The sequence below is a fragment of the Juglans regia genome, chromosome 6 (assembly GCF_001411555.2).
Source record: "Juglans regia cultivar Chandler chromosome 6, Walnut 2.0, whole genome shotgun sequence".
Classification (NCBI taxonomy): domain Eukaryota; kingdom Viridiplantae; phylum Streptophyta; class Magnoliopsida; order Fagales; family Juglandaceae; genus Juglans; species Juglans regia.
The window spans coordinates 36271417-36288212 of NC_049906.1; the positions used below are offsets into that span (position 1 = coordinate 36271417).

Genomic DNA, 16796 nt, shown 5'->3' on the forward strand with positions numbered 1-16796 from the left:
CATAATGAGATGAAACATAAATATTCCATTATACACTCAATTTCTGGAAAGGTTTGAAGTTTTGAGCAATTAAAAAGTGTAAGGACTTCTAGAGATCTCAACTTGAGACGCCTTGGAAAACTCTTCATGTTGGAGCATTGATAAAGACGCAAACGGGCAAGCTTATCCAGGAATCCAACAGAATCATGAACTTCGACTAAATTTTCACAATCCATAATATCCAATTCCTTTAAACTTGAGCAACTCGAAAGATTTGAGATTTTGGTTAAAAACGTACACTCAAAAAATCTCATTCTCGTCAAGTTCTGTTGAAAAACAACACATATGTATATTAACCCAGAGGAAGTTTACATCACCAGTTTAAAGAAGGAAATATTGAAAGTAATAATTGTACCTTAAATTGCCCACTAATCTTTTGGATGCGGCCTCTATATAGCTTGAAATCAAAGAGCTTCTCTCCACGGAAATTAGATGGCAAAGATTGTAAAGGACAGTTTGACCAATCAAGCACTCTTAATTCATTAGAAAGATAATCAAGTGAACTTCCAGAAAAGTATGCACCATGGCTTTTAAAAAATCTGAGTCTTTTCATCTTTGCAAATGATTTGGGACTCAAGCGTATCATGTCATGATCATTGCCCTCAGGCAGAATCACTTCTATCCCCTCAACATTGTTTGTTCCCTAATAAGACAATTCATAAATTTGCCGGAAATGTCAGATCGTTAAAATCTTTATTTATAAGCACTTGTTAAAATTATAATATCAAAACTATAATATCCATTATTATCCAAAAGTATTTAATCACCTTCAAAATTTATCTTTTTTCAAATTTACTTGACATTATTAACTATTCACTCATATAAGATTAGGCAATATTCTCATGATTAAAAAAAATAAACTCATTCTTGTATTTGAAAAGGGATGATTATATATATTTAAAGACGTTGGTTGAGGGACAATGATTCCCCTAATTAGTTAAATACATTACTTTAGGTTGGAAATATAAAGAAAGACCACATTATTTATCGATACATATATGATATTTTTATTTAATATGCACTTCTTTACCATAATTTGTTATGAAAAGAAATCAACATTTTTCATGTAAGTTTTACCAGTAAAAAGTGTTCAATTGAAAGAGCTTTTAATCTAAGAACTTACAGTATTTTCCTCTAGTACATGGCGAATATCTTCATGAAAGCATAATCTACTACGTGCGCCTGGTTCTTTGGGTGATTCCTTTCGGACAATTTCTCTTCCCATGTCTAGTAGCAAGTCATGTATCCACAATGTATTGTAAGTAGTAATTGTAATGAGACATTTATCTATAAGCCTTTTGAAACCATTCTCCGGAGAGAAACCACAGCTATCTAGTATTTTAACGACATGATCCAGGTATTGTCCATTGTAAAAAAAGGCAATATCAAGGAAAATCTCCTTCTCATTATCATCCAATCCATCGTAACTTATACAAAGCACTTTTTGAATATTTTTGCTAGGAATTCGTTTATACTTATCCAATGTACTTCTCCAATAATTTATATTCTGACCCCTTAAATCTGAGCCTAGCACTGTTAAAACTAGTGGAAGGCCCTCAGCATATTGCATTACTTGCTTAGAGAGTTCCACATAATCTTCAATAGGTTTGTCTTCCTCAAAAGCATGCCAACTAAAGAGCTCAAGATCTTCATTATGGTCCAATCTCTTTACTTCATATTTTGAATCAACTTTAGATATATTTAATAAATGTTGATCTCTTGTTGTTATGATGATTCTACTTCCTGAACCAAACCAATCACGAGCTCCAGCCAATGTTTCTAGTTGAACCAAGTCATCCACATCATCAAGAATTAGGAGAACTCTTTTAAAGCAAAGTCTATGCCTAATTACATTGATGCATTTTTCAGTATCATGACATTCCAAACTTATTCCCAATGTCTCATAAAGAAGTGTCTTTTGTAGCTGGATCAGACCTCCTACTTTTGAAGTTTCTCTAATGTTTTTCAAGAAACAACTTCCTTCAAATTGGTAAGAAATCCTGTTATAGACCTCTTTTGAAATAGTTGTCTTACCAATTCCACCGGTTCCAAATATCCCTATCGTGCATATAATATCATTCCTTCCCATATTTAAATGTTGAAAAATGTCTCGTACGCGGGACTCTATTCCAACTGGATGCTTAGCAACCTTAAGAAATGTATGATTTACCATTATTGAATCCACCCATGCAATGATATCTTGAATAAACTCTGATTCATTCCTATCAATATATAAAACAAAAGAAATTTAAAGAGTTAAGACTTGTCACATAAATACACACATAAAGATGATTTAGTAACAATATCATTTTTTCTTTCTCTCCATTACAAAATGACAGTAGTAGATTACCATGTCAAAGATAACCTTTCTTCTTCCTCGTGCTCTTCTCCGACTTACATTTTTCATTCTTCATATGAATTATTAAACATTTTAACTACTTTTTTGTTCTGTTCTCGAATTTAACCCTCCCTTAATTTTGAGAAGATTTCAATTTGTATTATTTCACTTCTTTTATTGTGTTTCTTGTATAAACATCATGCGAAATTATTGTGGGTGTATGATATTAAATCCCTCAGTAAGAAAATATTTCTATTTTAAGTATGATATGCATAAAGCTCAATGACGAAAAAACTAATAAATATCAAATAGTTTGGATGGCACCATTTCATCTTCATAGATTTGCAAACTCCCAGATCTGGGATTTGTCGAAATTTTCCCCATAAACTTCTCTTGAGCATCATATATAAACATATATATATATATATATATATATATATATATATATATATAAAAGCACAGCTCATAAGAAGTACCTGTCCCCTAATTCGAGTCCGGACAAATTGGCTACTTTTTCCAAAGCTGCCTCCCACTTTGTGACCTTTACTTCATCCTTCAACTTATATCTAAGTTTGGCGAATGCTTCTCCAAAACTCCCTTCTTGATGTCGTACCTCTGACGGATCTACATCGTAGAACAAGGGTAAAATAATTTGTTTTACCATTTCCTTACACTTGAGGATCTTCAATAGCTCATCTAAACACCATCGTGACTCTGCATAGTTCTTAGAGAGTACAATGATAGAAATCATTGATCCTTCAATTGCTTTGGAAAGTTCTGACGAAATTTCCTCTCCTCTTTCGAGATTGTTGTCTATGTAAGTGTTGATTCCCCTTTGATGCAAAGCATGGTATAGATGAGAAATAAAGTTTTGGCGAACATCCTCACCTCTAAAACTCAAGAATACATCGTGAGTCCATCTACGAATGGAAGAAGAAGAGAATGAGAGAGAGGAAGAAGCTCCTAATTGAAAGGCCATGGAAGAAGAAGTGCTCATCCTCAGATCTATATGCGAGATTAATTAGTATTCACCAAGAGGTCCAATTATAGAGTACTTGTCGGCAACTTCTTGGCGCGGAGTTGGCAACAACCTGCATGCCAATGCTCTCAGCCTTTCATCTTAGGATGTACCAAAAGTCTAAAGTCTATTGAATATTAACGGTTTTGAACTTAAATCAACTTGCACCCATTTATACGGTTTTGACCAAAATGCCTTCAATCTAAAGCAAACATCCGGGATACGTACCCACTTATAATTTGTCTCATTAATTTGTCTTAGAAGCAAACCACAACTACTAGTTTACTTTTTAACCCAAATTATGGAACTTTTTATTCTTAGGCAAGACTTTGATCATGCATCTACAAATCCAAACAAATAACCATTTAACTAGTTTTTTGCCTCCCTTTTTTTTTATAATAATTTTTACAAATCCACCCCCTAAACTTGACTTCCTATATAGTTTCTCTCATGCACCTTAATTCTTTTGAGAAAGCTGATCTTTGTCGACATGACGCAAATTTGTTATGTGCAGTCATGGAGTGCGTATGACTGCTTAATGCTTAGGAATAATGGGGGAAACAGAAAGGAGGGGCTGCTTAATGATTATGAATAATGTTATGTGCAGTCATGGAGTGCGTAAGCGTCATGCAGTTGTTTTGAAAAGAGTAGAATCTACTATTAAAAAATTATTATTTTTTCCTGTAGACCCAATATTTATTCATTTTTTCAAAGTGGTCGCGCAGTGCTTGTGCACTCACGACTGCAACTATCATTTCTCAATGCTTATTCTTCAGTGAAAGGAACTTGAGTTTACAGCAAGATGGAATTTATATAAATATAAGTATTCTGCCATATTCTTGTTTTTGTTTTTTTTTTCCCCCCGAAAAATGCTATTTATTTTTAAAACTTTATGTGCATAAATATAATCATATATGTTGCCGTGTAGCTATAAAAATTATGAAGATTTTGAAATTCGAATTAATTTTTTTTTTTATAAAATAGATGTAGATATTCAATACGTATAATATTGTATATAAAGTTTTACGTATATATAGCACTATTGTTTTTCTTAATCTGAAAATACTACAATGTTATTAGCTTAGTACGGCCATACTACAATGCACTAGTGATCTGATGTGGATTCCATTGAATTTCGAATCATGGATCTCAACTAAACTTTTACACATCATGGATCTCAACCAAATATTCCCTACGGACACTTATATATGTTAGATGAGATTAGAGATGAAGTTGTTCAAGTATTTCTCTTGTCCTATTGTACTAAGCCATATGGCCGGGTAGATAATTAAGGTAATGGTTGATGACACACGATCATTTTCTTTAGTTTCAAGCCTCTTATTTCAAAATATTTTTTGTTTTGTGTTCTTTCCAAAGGACACGTAAGGATGGAGTATTATTCTTATCTTATTATATGTGTGTTTGTCATGATATTGAGGATTTGTTTGGATTCTGAGATGAAATGAGATAGTTTAAGATGAAAGATGAAAGTTAAAAAAAATATTGTTAGAATATTATTATTGTTTTGAGATTTGAAAAAATTGAATTATTTATTATATTTTATGTGAAAATTTAATAAAGTTGTAATACTGAGATGTGATAAGATAAGATAAGATAAGATAAGATATCTTGTATGTTGCTAACGAATTTGTACAACTTGGTAGGCAGTTGCTACAGTTCCTTTACAACCCATACAAGGCATCTTGTATGGTGCTCTTGTATGTTGCTAACGAATCTGTACAACTTGGTAGGCAGTTGCTACAGTTCCTTTACAACCCATACAAGGCATCTTGAATGGTGCTCTAATTTAACTTTGTTCCCATATAGTGTTTGCGAGATGGTTGATAAAAAGCGGCACCAAGTGTACCCCAATCAACTTTACATATGCACCAATTGTACGGTACTAATCATAGAATAACAAAACAAGTCAAACTTTCCCTCAACTTTTTTCTAAGTTTCATCGTAATTTAATAAGAAAACAACACGCTACAATCAATGGGAAAGATAAGCATGTGGTTCTAATGAGCATAAGGATAAAGGAAATGAGAGGCAACCAAAAACCATCTGCAACTCAAGTCCAAGTTCCATCTTCCTGGCTTTAGTGATTCTTTGGGTGGACATAAATATTTGCGTGGACATGTGCAGCATAGGATCCTGTTTTGAAGATGAGATGTTTAGACACGCAAATAGGTGGGAAAGTCGTGGATGGTATGGTACTGGTCTTCGACTTTAAGCATGATGTGGCCCAAAAGAACGTAGAAATTACGGCATTAATTTAGGACACAGAAAACGGGTTGGAAAGTCATTGATGGTATGATCACTTCAAACATCATATGGCCCAGAAGGACAGACATTACAAGGATGAACCATCTAGCAACCTTCAATACACCTTATAGCGTCAGTAGTAATCTAGTGACAGTTCGGTCAAAATTTGATTAAAAAATTTATTTTTATAAATTTAACAATATCAAATAATAAAATCTCTAAATATATTATTATTCTATTAAAATATTAATTTTAACTTTTTAATTTATTTTAATTTTAACTATAATTTAAATATTCATTCGTTATTAAAAAATTCACGTTAATTTTTTTTTTAAAAGGAAAATGGCACTTTCATTCATAGAAGCTAAGTGCGTGCCACTATGTTACAGGTCCTGTTAATATGTTGGACAGACCAATGAACAATAATTGTAAAAGAACTTTGGCATGACTAACAAAAAGGCCTGCTTCTGACCATGACTCATCTTCTTTTTAAATAGCTTTGACCACTTGAAGTGAATCACCTTCCAATATATAATACTATTGAGACCCAGTTGTAGACCAAATTTGACTACCTCAATTGCACCAGCAGCTTCTGCCAGTAAAGGGTCCGAAAACAAAGCCAATTTGTAGCTCATTGTAGCAGCACCAGTCCTTGATCATCCCTCACTATGATGCCAATCCCCACATGACTATTTGCTTTATCCACGGCTGCATCCTAGATGATCTTGAAAGAATCCTGAGGAGGAGGTAACCACCTGTCACCTGTTGTGCTGCAATTGTTATGTTATTATTGCAATGAAAAATGGAACCATACTCCCTTATGTAAAAGCCCTAAAGTGTATTTGCTACAAGGGGTTGAGGATATTGAAGAAGAAAAGCATGAGGAAGTCTATTTTGATTCTAAATAAACTGAGGAAGGTGGGATTCATACAATGGTTGAACGGGAACCATAAATATCCATCGCTTGTGACGCCCCCGACCCCCATATGAGGAAAATACGGGAATCGAGATGTCGGGATGATGACAACACGGTCACACATCCCAACGAAAGTGCCAAGTGTGTGTATATGCGACAGTGTACAATAACAACGCAGCGGATAATTAAGTCTACTAAGTACCAGAATTTAAATACAAGTAAACATCAGTGAAGTTTAAAAAGTAGTTATACAGTCATCCAAAATAAAGTTTAACACATGTCCCAAAATACAAATAAGTAAAATAAAATAACAAAGCCAGTGATCCCAGATCACTCCTCGGGCAGAGCCGTCTCCTCAGGCTCGCCCTCCTCCTCTTCATCTGCATCAAAATCTGCGTTACCACAGTATGGTACCGCAGGTAAGTATAAGCCAAATAATCCTCAGGAATAAAAATGCATTAATGCAACCAACATGTATGCATATAAAAAAATATGCATTTTTCCTCAAAACATCATTTTCCTCGAAAATGATTATTTTCCAACACACGCCAAAATCCCAATTGGCCCAAAAATAATCCGTAAAACATTTTTTCAGAAAATGGTTTACACAAAATCCAACACACGCTATTTTCCCAGAAAACAGTCCATTTTTAATGTATGCACCATGATCTCCCCTATGGGTCATCCGCACACCCTGGCTTCGTAGCGATGCCCACTTCCGCGCCCAACGCGTACGTGGGAAAACATCCACTACACAACGAGCGATGCCCAGTTCTGCGCCCAGCGCGTACTTAGCCAAGCATCCTCTAGTCCCCGCCAGCAGAAGGACCACGGAGTCGGCACGAATCTCTCGTCCGATCCCATTGTCGCCCAGCGACAATCCAGGGGACGTTACTCAGTATATTCCGCTCCCGAGTAACCAGAGGAGCTCCACCGAGATAATACCCCATCTCGGCTTGGGGTTCTTGATACACACGCACCCAAAAATCCTTTCACATGAAAACTCAGTTTTCAATAAACACATGAACATAAATGCAATACACGAAAACACAGTTTCCTTTACAAACATGATCATGCATGAAATTACGAAATGTACATGTACCAACTCTAATCCACAACCATCAATAACCAATCCAATCAAATCCAACCAAACAACTCCAATCACCAATCCATCCAACCCCCGTACTCTTCGGACTCAGTCCGGCAAAACCAATCAATAGTTCAAATACAGTGTAATGTGTTAGTGCAAAAATACGTTAAATTCACAAGAATTCTTTGGAAAATACTTACAGTGCAATATAGCAATTTTCGAAGGATCACGAAGTTAAAAAAGGCGACATCTAAGCAATACCACAGTGTAAAATACACTGTGGCCGTGGGTCACAGATACCCACTTTTCAACGAAGACAAACGAAGACCCAAAATTGATAGAGTATGGCCTAGGGAGGTCGGTGAAGTTAGTGGTGGTGAAGGTTGGCCGTGGGTGGCGGCACAATGGGCGGTAAAAGACCAAATACCCAAATCGAAAATGTGGATGGTGGAGCTTCACTGGTGACGGATCAGAGGTGGGGTTGGGTCCATTGGGTTGCCAAGAGGTCGAGGATGAAGTGGTGTGAAGATGGTGGCCAATGGTGGTGCGACGGCGGCGCTGGAGCGAAAGTGACGCCGCGGCTTTGAAGGGCTACTGGTGGTTAACGGCGGCGCGAATGGAGGTGAGGTTGGTGGGGTAAGGTCGCCGGCGGCTGGGGAACCAAATGGGGTGGGCGGTGACGGTGACGGTCACGGCGGCACGACGGCGGCGGGTTGGGTATGGGCGACGGACGCACGGGAGAGAGGGAGAGCGGGCTGGGTCGCGCGGGAGATGGCCGAAGGAGAAATAAGGGGGAAAGAGAAAAGAAAGAGAAAAGAAATGGAGGAAAAGAAAAATAGAGAGAAAAGAAATGAGGTCCAATCCTCATAACTTGGGTCACAAAAATGATCCAACGGAAACGATTTCAAAACCTCAAGTTAAATAAAATAATTTAAACGTAATGGTAAAGTCAAATTGAAATAATTAAATCACACAGTAATTAATTAAATATGAAAAGCAATTTAAATGCACAACAATAAATAAATATTAAGAAAGCACATAAAAATTTAATTTTCACCAAATTAAAAATCCTAAAAATAACCCAATTAAAAATTCAATAATTTTAAAATAAGAGAATAAATTTTGAATAAAATAAAAATAATCCTTCAATAAAAATACACTAAAATACGGGGTGTTACACATGCCATGGCTGAAACACTCACTCCGAATACTATGAGGTTTTTGTGCATAATCAAGGGTGGATTGGTGGTGTTGAACGTTTAGAGTTAAAGCAGTAGAGAAATGATAGTTGGAGTCGTGAGTACGCAAGCGCCATGTCACTTTGAGAAAAATGAATAAATACGGGACCCACATGAAAAAAAAATTAAATTTTTAATAGTGGACTACACTCGTGCATTCCATGACTGTACATAGCATTACTCATAGTTAAAAGAGGTTGAACTCGTAAAATGTCGAGTCAAGGGATTCAACGTAAACAAGAAGTTTTTTAGGCCCAAAACCAATGACCCAAGCCATCTATCATAAATTAGATGAAATAAACCCAAGAACTGCCTCTAATATCATGGATCTAAATCATAATTCCCATATAATTCTCATATATTTATTTGGATGGAAGAAGTTGAAGAGGACAAGAGCATGGAAGAAGCTCCTTGTATGGCCAAGGAAGAAGTGATCATCATATTTACTTTTGTAGAGTTGTAAGAGAGATCTGAAAAACAAAAGGCTCCGTATTTTTGGGATTCCTGTTTTGGCTTTTTGTGCATTTTTGTGTCTAGGGTTTTTCATGGCAGCTTCTGCCGCCCCCTGGTGGGTCCTACACCAGTGGGGTCTCTTTCTGAGGGTGTTGTTGGTCCAAAAACGTTTGCCCATGCATTACGTGCGGTATCTTCTTCTTCTTCGTATAAACTTCCTATGTTGTATGCTGTTGATGTGGATGGGGAAGTTGGGTTCATTTTTTCTGAGATAGAGATGAATAAAGCGGCAGAGGATTTTCGATATGCGTTGGTTATGAAGTTTCTACGTTCCAGGCCCTCCATTGACGTGATCAGATTGTCGATTATCAAGGCGTGGGGTTTGTCGGAGATACCAACTATTAGTTTCATGGATGACTTCCATGTGTTGATTCTAATGAGGAGCAAGAGAGATTTTCTACATGGATGGGCCCGAGAAGGCAGGGTTTTGGCTGGGAGTTCTTTTCATATCTTCCACTGGACGAAGGATTTTAATATGAACAAGGAGCCATCTCTGGCCCCTCAATGGATTTTTCGTCCAGGTCTTCCGATGCATATGTATAGATCTAACTGCTTATAGATTCTAGCTACGAGGTTTGGGCGGTATCTAAGAACAGACAATGCTATGATAAATCAAACTCGGGCTACAGGTGCAAGGCTGTGTGTCGAGGTGGATCTATTGGCAGACCAGGTGGAGCGGTTCCCGATTGTTGTCTCTGCAAGCCACAAAATCTAGAAGGAAGTAAGGTATGAAAAACAAGGCTTTTATTGTGATAAATGCCATAGACAAGGGCATTCAAAGGTGGTATGTCGACCGGGGAGAAGAAAAGAAAAGCAAGTGTTATTGGAAATCATAAGGAACGAATGGTCCTCTGCAAGAAGTTTGGTGGATGAAAAAAACAAACCAAGTAGAGGTGGTTGTTAGGGAGAATGATAAGGAGGATCATGGAAATTCAAAGGATTTATGTAAACATGATAATGCGGAACAAAGCAGTCTTGTTGGAAAACAAAATGGTGAAGGTGATATTGATTTGGCTGTTGTGGCTGTCAACATGACTGATCCTTAGAGGGAAGTGGAAGAAGGGGAAATAGTGCATGAGGAGGGTAATGATCTTGTGGGATCAGGGGCTGTGCTTGAGGAGCATCAAGGGGACAAGCATGTGGAAGAACCTGCTGTTGAAATTGTGCAGGTTGATAATATCAGTGTTGGTCAATGTTTGGCTGTACAGGAGGCCGATTTGTTGCTAGTAGAAGGATATGAGATGGTGCGAGATCTACCATCGTAGCTTCATGATGTGGTTTCAGAAATATTGGAAGAAGAATGTCGGTTTCCAAACTCGCATGTGCTTCATGAGTGTGAATCTGATCGGGAAAATGAGGTAAGTGCGCTAGAGAAATTAGCTTTGGAAAAAGGCTCTAGTTCGGATAAGGAGTTGCAGGTTCACTTCACAAAACCGAATGCTAATGGGCAAAGCGTGAAGAAATCTCATCGGATGGTCACCCATCCAAATAAACTCAATTTATGATTAATACAATTTTAGTTTGGAACATGAGGGGGTTGGGTTCATCAAGAAGTTGGTTAAAGAAGCTTGTGAGAGAATTGGCACCTTCTATTGTGGTTCTTTCTAAACCATTCGCTGAGGAGAATATAATGCTTAAATGGGTGAGTTTTTTGAGTTTTCCAAACTATTGTGCCAATGATTCTGTGGGGGGGAAGATTTGGATTGTTTGGAGTGAGGAAGTGAAGTTTGAGGTGTTCCATATGTCTGATCAACTCTTTTCTGGGTTTTTTAGATTTGATGAAGAGAAGATTGTTTTGATGTCTTTTGTCTATGCAAAATGCCGCCAACCTTATCACTGAGAGCTCTGGAGGGATCTGGTGCTGGCTAAGAGGGAGGATATTCCGTGGTTAGTAGCGGGTGACTTTAACATTATATGGGATGATACTGAATGCATGGGTGGTAATCCGAGGCCTTTATTGGCTATGGAGGAGTTCAACTCTTGTCTGGACAGTTGTGGTCTCCTGGATATTGGATTGAGTGGAAGGAACATGTCTTGGCGTAATGGACATGAAGGCTCATTTAGAAGCTGGGCAAAGCTGGATCGAGCTCTATCAAATGCGGCTCTTTTGTAGAATTTTCCAGATACTTTTTTTAAGTATGGCAAACGAAAGTCTTCGGATCATAACCCTGTGATAATTTGGTTTCAAAGGGAGGTCTAATATGGACCTTCACCTTTTAGATTCCAAAATATGTGGTGCACTCATTCTGATTTTTGAAAATGTGTTGAGGATGCCTGGAGGGATGATGTTCAGGGCACAGGTTTAGTTCGTTTAGCGGCAAAGCTCAAAAGAGCTAAGTTGGCCATCTGAATCTGGAACCGGCAGATCTTTGGGCGTGTTGATCACATCATTAAGAGACTAGAGGAATGCATGGAATGATTGGAGGTCCAACTTCAGGGAGGGCACTCATCAGAATTAGAGGAAGAATTTTTTTCTCATGAAATTAGAGCTGGAAGCCTGGGAAAAGAGAGAGGAAATTCGTATAGCTCAGCAGGCCAAAAAGAAATGGTTAGTGGAAGGGGATAATAATTCTAGATTTTTTCATGCTTTTGTGAATCAAAGGAGGAAAAAGTCCTTTATTACCTCTTTGTCATAGACGGATGGGGAAGTTCCTGAGTCTCTTGAAGTTGTACATGAGGGTGTTGTGCGTTACTTCCATGCCTTTTTAACTGGAGTTGGGCCTAGTGGAAGAGCAAAAATAGGTGATATTGTTTTTCCTGTAATTTGTGAGGAAGAAAATCTGGTCTTATGTAGTGCGCCTATGGAGGTGGAGGTAAGAAATGATATTCTTTCTATCCCTAGATAGAATAGCCCAGGTCTGGATGAATTTGGTTTGGAATTTTTGCATGATTATTGGGACATTGTCAAAGAGGAGGTTATTGAGGCAGCCAGGGGTTTTTTTAATGGTTCTCCTTTGCCAAGATTTTACTCTGCATCTTATATTGTGCTCATTCCAAAGGTTCCAAATCCATAAAGCTTTGATAAATTCAGGCCCATTAGCCTTTGCAGTGCTATTCATAAAATTTTTTCTAAGATTCTTGTTGCGTGCATGACGGGCTTATTATCTAGAATGATATCTCCAGAACAAGGAGCTTTCATTCCAGGTATAAGCATTTTTTAGAATATCACTTTAGCATAGGAAATGGTTCAATCGTTGCACAAGAATTCTAATAGTGGAAATATGATGTTGAAGGTTGATATAACTAAGGCCTATGATAAGGTGGATTGGGCCTTTTTAAACTCGGTTTTGAAGGGATTTGGTTTTTCCATGCATGTTTCTCGGTTGGTGGCGGAATGTGTTTCTTTCCCTTGGTTTTCCATACTGATGAACGAAACTTACAAAGGTTTTTTCAAACCTACCCGTGGCCTTCACCAAGGGGATCCCTTATCTCCTTATCTCTTTATTATTGTACAGGAAGTTCTCTCTCATCTTATTAAGAAGGATTTTGCGGAGGGCAAAATAGGGGCTTTCCATCATCCTCGAGGGGCGCCATTGGTGTCTCATCTTCTCTATGCAGATGATATTTTAATTTTTACAAATGGGAAAAAGAGGTCTATTCAAATGCACATCAAAATGCTGAAGTAGTATGAGGACTGGTCGGGGCAATTGATTAGCAAAGAGAAATCAAGTATTTTTTTTGTCAAGGCGTATTGCTTATGCTAGGAGGCACAATTTATTACGGATGACAGGCTTTGTTGAAGGAGTTTTCCCTGCTACTTATCTTGGTGTTCCTCTTGTCTCGAGACGACTAACTGCTCGAACATTAGAGCCGCTAGTGTCAAAAGTTCGAAATAAGGTGGCTGGATGGAAATTAAAGCTTTTATCTCAAGGAGGCGGGCTCACTTTGATCAAACATGTTCTATCATCGATGCCGATTCATCAACTGGTAGTTGGATATTTCCAAAGTACTTTTCACTAAGATAAACTCTATGCTTGCTACTTTTTTCTAGGGTGGAAATAATAGCAGAGGGAAGAGGAAATGGTGTTCCTGGTCTAAATGTTGCAAGCCTATTTATGAGAGAGGATTGGGAATTAGAGATCTTGTTGAAGTGGAAAAATCTCTGCATATGAAGTTTGTGTGGCGCATGTTGACAGTTGATAACTTGTGGACTAAATTCTTTAAGACTAGGTATTTGAAAAATGGCCAACATTTATGGGAGGTAAATCCAAATAAGGGCTCTCGGTTTTGGCGTTCTATTATTCGAGTTATGCTCGAAGTTCTAGAACATGTTAGGTGTCGAATTGAGGAAGGAAAATCCTCCTTTTGGTTTGATCGTTGGCTAGCCTCGAGTCAGCTATGTGCACAGGTTCAAGAAGTGACAAATAACAAGCTACAGGTTTGGGAGTGCTGGGATAGAGATGGGTGGAACGTTAACATGTTAAAGGATTTGTTGGGAGAAGAACAGGCTAATGTAGTGATAAGCTCAGCTTTATCTTGCAAGAAGGGGTTGGATATTCCCATCTGGGAGCCGTCGATAGATGGTAAATTTACTAAGGCAAGTGCTTGGGAGGTTGTTCATGATCGTAGAGAGGAGGATCTGAGGTTAAAATGGTTTTGGCATCCTCTGCTCCGAAGCGTGTTTGTATTTGCATGTGGAAAGCTTGGTTCGCTTGTCATCCGGTTGATATGCGCATACAAGCAGTGGGAATTCAATTGGCCTCTAGGTGTAATTGTTGTCAAAATGGAAAAGTTGAATCTCTAGACCATGTTCTTTGCTTGGGATCAATTGCTCAGGAGGTTTGGAAAAAAGTAGGGGTGGCTTTGGGTATTAACTGTATGGCAATGAGTACATGGAAAGCCCGAACTATCTTATGGCTGAATTGTGCACGTCGAGCATCACAATATGGGATGTTGGTTAGTCTGCTTCCGAGCCTGATCACTTGGAAGTTATAGGGGCGTAGATGTAAGGCTCGGATAGAGTCTATTTATGAATCGGCGAATGGAGTATGGCTTGAAGTGAAATATTGGCTGCGAGCAATTTCGAAAAATATGAATGGAGGTGCTCTTCCATCCCGAACGGATATTCAGGTTCTTCATGCTTTGGATATTCCAACTAGATTTTGTATTAAGCGATCTCCATGTACAGTTAGATGGCATAAACCTGGGACAAGATGGGTTAAACTTAGTGTGGATGGAAGTTGTCGGGAGAATCCGGGGAATTGTGGGGGTGGCGGTGTTATAAGGGATGATAAAGGAGCATTTAAGGAGGCTTTTTCGTCGGTGCTTGGGCATGGAACAAATAATATGACAGAGCTGAGAGCCCTCATTGCTGGGATAGAGCTATGCAAGGATCTTGGGTTTTATCAAATGGAGATTGAATGTGATTCTTCTTTGGTGGTCCATTGGCTTTCAAGGGGAAGTTGCTCAGCATGGTACCTCTGGGATTACTGGGACGAGCTTGTAGCAGCTTTGAGGGGAATTAACTTCTCGATTTCACATGTTTCTAGAGAGGCCAATCAAGTCGCGGACTTCTTTGCTAGACAAGGTGAAGCTAGTCTTTCTTGAAGGTATGGAGTTCAGGACGCTCTACCGCAGCAAGTAAGGGGCATGCTTAGGCTGGATGCATCAGGTCTCCCTTCCTTACATCTTTGAAGTTTTCAATTTTGAGGATAGATGCATCTCTAGTGCGCATACGCTAGTTGAGGTTTTTTCGTTTATTGGTTTGGTTATAAATAGGCTTGTTTAATAAATAAAAAAAACTGTATTGTTGTTACCTCGATATTCCTCCTCCATAAGTGAGAGTTTTTTAATAAACTTGGGACAAGACCACTATGTGTGTGGCTACCGGCTCTTTATTTAAAAAGAGAGAGAGAGAGAGAAGTGATCATCTCCTCTGTACTTGTGATAAATGTTCTCAAGAGAGGTGCAATTATAGAGAAGTGGGTCAAAGAAAGGAGAGAAGTGGGGATGTTCCTTTTTGTTTGTAAAATTGTAATTGTCACTATTTACAAGCGACGTTCCTGATCAAGTTGGTCCTTAACTTGATGAATTTGGTCTAAAGGATTGAGAAAATATGGAAAATGTGTTCCCCAATGAAACATTTTTGTGACTTTCCATGCGCTTTAACATGATTGATTCTATCTGAAAGCAGATCGAGTACTAGAAGTTGATAATAAACCTACTAGTTTAATTTTCTGTTATTCTTGCTAATGGTAATAAACAACTATTCTTGCTAAATCCCAGTACTGATTGTAAAAGAAAGGAATTAGCTAAAGGAGAAAGAAAAATAATTAGTTGGGCAAAGAGAATCCTAGTTGTGAATGTAAAACATGACAGGATGGGGCATGGCAGATGTGTATACAATATTAGGGAGGCCCAATCTTCACCTTCCTATATCTTGAGATAACAAGGAAGTCCATTATAAATTAGAAACTCAATAAGAAACTTATATTCAATGTGAGTCTCAACAATATAAAAAACAGGTGCCTGCGTTTGGAAACATAATTGTTCTTTGATATTTTCAAACTTTTTCTTTATTATTCAATATTATTCTCATACTATTTTATTATTATTCACAAACTATTTCGTTACTATTCATAGATATTCTGAAATATTATAGCAACCAAACGGAATATTGGATATAGACTAGACCAGTCATTATTTGGTTTTTTGGTTCTCTTCAGTCATTTTTTATGGGCTTAGTTAACTTTTCGAAAAGAGAGTTGGGGTAGACTGAGTGCTACCCAAAAGATGTTGGCAATCATGCAGAATGCATTGGCTTGGTTTTGGGTTTTCTCTGAGTAGTTGAAAATATGGAACCCATACTTAAAAACCAGCACAATATTTTGTTTCTAAACTAGATAACTGAAAAAATAGATATCTGGTTAATGGGTTGGAGTCATGATTTAGAAATCACACCTATACATCTAAGAAAGAATTGGAATCATGGTTAAAAACTGACATCCAAATAAAAAGAAGTATGAACTGCCCCAGGGGAAAAACATATAGTAGGTGAAATGACCTTTATAATGATTACAAGGAACTCCAATTGTAATCTTGATCAGTCAATTTAGAGTATCTATCGACTAATCATTTTGAAGTATATGCCACGTGACTTGAGCCTTTCTAGAGTCGCTACAACCAAAGTATACAAATAAAATCAAGTAAAATATTTTAGGATTGCACTTGGTGCTCATCTAGCTCTGGTGTTTGCTTTCAAGTAAATACAGAGGATGAACTTGGAGACAGTTTAAAAGAGTTTTAAAGCAAGACAAAAAAGGGAAACAAAAAGAGAAGCATAAGCCAGCTAAAATGGGAGACTGGCTTTGTGTGACCACATAAATATCAAAAGAAAACTCTCCTGCACAAGACAATGCAGGTGCTTGAAAAATCCGGAA

The 16796-nt window shown here is 37.8% G+C and overlaps 1 protein-coding gene across 1 annotated transcript in view; it reads right to left on the reverse strand.

Annotated features, from left to right (window-relative positions):
* LOC108979448 (disease resistance protein RPV1-like) overlaps positions 1 to 2969 on the reverse strand; it is a 59903-nt gene extending 56934 nt beyond the window's left edge. The window contains exon 1 of the mRNA XM_035691171.1: positions 2854 to 2969. The gene's annotated coding sequence lies outside the window, so the exon portion shown is untranslated. The remainder of the gene's footprint in view (positions 1 to 2853) is intronic.
* Positions 2970 to 16796: the final 13827 nt, after the last annotated feature.